Source organism: Dendroctonus ponderosae, unplaced genomic scaffold (genome assembly GCF_020466585.1).
Source record: "Dendroctonus ponderosae isolate FM_Combo_2020 unplaced genomic scaffold, Dpon_F_20191213v2 Dpon_F_20191213_5, whole genome shotgun sequence".
NCBI classification, from domain to species: domain Eukaryota; kingdom Metazoa; phylum Arthropoda; class Insecta; order Coleoptera; family Curculionidae; genus Dendroctonus; species Dendroctonus ponderosae.
Window position 1 is genome coordinate 9,450,371 of NW_026018715.1, and position 2,615 is coordinate 9,452,985.

A 2,615-nucleotide genomic window follows, 5' to 3' on the forward strand; every position below is an offset into this window, starting at 1 on the left:
CCATCGGCCACTCGTTGCTGGATACGCGCTTCAAACAGTTAATTACTTCAATTCAGAAGGGAATGATAGTATAATTCCGGAAGTAGAAATACTTACCATTGGTCCACCAGCGGTTACCGAATCAGTTGGAGTGTTCTTAGGGTGAGTCGTATTCTTCATCAAAGACTTTGAATAGTTAAACAATATCTTTGTTTAGTTATAATGACACCTACCTGGAGACATTAGAGGTTCTAGACTCTACGACCGATTTTTCCCTGCTTCTAATATTATTGCATCCTCAAAATACCGGAAAAGTAACTTTGAAATCAAACAGTCCGAAAGACTATCCAGTGATTGAAAACGATTATTTTGGAAGCGATGATGATGTGGAAATTATGTACAACGCAATCCAATATGCCTTGAAACTCAATGAAACCGAAGGTTTTAAGCGTTTGGGAGCTTATCAGCTGTATCCCGCCGTGCCAGATTGTGATCCTTACTATGATGCACTTTCCAAAGATTGGTGGATTTGTTCCATAAGATATTCTTCCGCTGCGGTAATTTTATTACTTAACTGTTAATTATGTTTCGACTTTCAACTGAATTTATTGCAGGGACTTCATATACTAGGAACTACCAGGTTTGGAGTGGACCCGGAAAAATCTGTGGTAGATCCCGACTTAAAAGTCCACGGTATTGAAAACTTACGAGTGGTAGACGCAGGAGTCATCCCGAGTGAAATATCTGGACATCTTAATGCATTTGTCGCTATGGTGGCTGAAAAGGCAGCGGATATTATTAAATCTGCATACCAATAGGGAAATACGGGATAATAATGGCTTGTGCAGGTTTCAAAAATGTATTATTTTCTTCATAATGTAAATGTTATAATTGGTTTGACAATACTTCTTGTATTGCTGTAAATAAATAAAAAAATATTTCATTAAAACAAACGAATCGTATTTTTTTATTGTGCATTATCGCCTTTACGCGTGCCAATTCAATATTGTCTTAGTTAATTAAAAAGTATGATTACTTAAATAACTTTGTTGCATCTAGATTACCAACAATCAGTATGTACCAGAATCAAATATGTACTATATTAATAATTATTATAACATAGCAAAACCCAAATAATCGCATTAAGAAAGCGACATAAAATATTTGATTAGGTATATATTATGACTCTATTAAACCGAATCGGTAGATTGTAGTAGAGGCACAAGAAACAAATTAAAATTCAAATTGCACCGGCTGGACCAAAAAGTAAATTTAGGTGAAATGATCACAATTTGTTTTAAGTAATGTTGGATTCTAACAAAACACGCGCTTGCTAGCATCTCAGTAAAGAAACCTTTGGGCATTTTTTTGAACAGTTTTGTACGCAATTGTACAAAACAATACATACAACAAACAAAATAATACCAGAGGAAAAAAATCAAGAGCGTTACCTCGGGCGATTTGCCCGCGTTTATTATTCAACGCGTCTTCTGCCAACCGATTATTTGTCGAAATTTTTTGTTCAGGCATTTCCGATCGCACAAAAAAAACGTTTTTTTGTATATGGAACACACATACAAGTACTGGAGTGAAGACAAGGCAGGCAGAGACCAGAGAGGAACTTGTCTGCACACAATGCATAGGTGGAAGTGCGACTTCCTACTGAATATATAAAAAATTAATATATCTATGAAAAAAGTTGATTGATCACTGAAACAAATATTCTACTTATACTAAATTCGGTTGAATTTCAATTATCGCAATCATTGTTGTGCAAAATTGAGTTCGTCAATCAAACTCGTCTCCGAGTATTTGAAAATACTGATTTTCTATGGAAAGAACTTCCAGTTGAAGAAGCTCAGCTTTCGAAGTTTCTGAATGAACCTGCTTAAAATATATGTCAACTGGACCACTTTGGAAGTTGAAGTTGTAGTGTGTAAATTGTGAAGCTAAAAGTAACTTTTGCTCAAACATTCGCAATATTTTTGTCTTGGATTTGTAGTAATAATCGATTTTACTAAACCACCCGCTTGTTGGCATCTGGGTACGGAAACATTTTGTTTTGCTCAAAATATTTTCTTCCGCATAAACATTTCATTATTATCCATGTCTTTCAAGTTACTTGAATAGAATAGAAGAAAAAAAGAGAAGCTAAATAATATAAAAATCTGCATTCTATATTTCTCGTCATTTCACGTAAACAGAAAGCGTTTGTAAAAGATTAACCATTCTCAAACAATGAACTACCTGAAGCAAATTGGACTTTTTGGAAAATGCACGAATTCCATAGATTTGTCATAAATATGCTAATCATGGCCCACTTTCAAGGAAGTGGGATTTTGTGGCTCTTTAAGTTGTCTAAATTAATCGCCTTCGCATTCGGAAGAAGCTGCAAACGACAAATATTTATTCATCAATGTAAGCATAGTAGCTCAATAAACGTTAAACCAAAAAAATAAGAAGATTAATTGGTTCGTTGAGTGGTAAAGTATTTTAAAAACCTTGCAAAGTTTGTCAAGATACTAAATGACGCACACCGTTATCATGTTTTTTTTTTATAAAACGCTCATTAGTAAAATTGTATTTGCTTGCGGCTATAATTATTATCTGAGTTTGAGCTTCTGGCCACAGACTTG

At 34.5% G+C, this 2,615-nt stretch overlaps 1 protein-coding gene across 3 annotated transcripts in view; it reads left to right on the top strand.

Moving 5' to 3' along the window:
• LOC109535241 overlaps positions 1–2,615 on the top strand; it is a 48,106-nt gene that overhangs the window by 33,408 nt on the left and 12,083 nt on the right. The window lies entirely within an intron of this gene.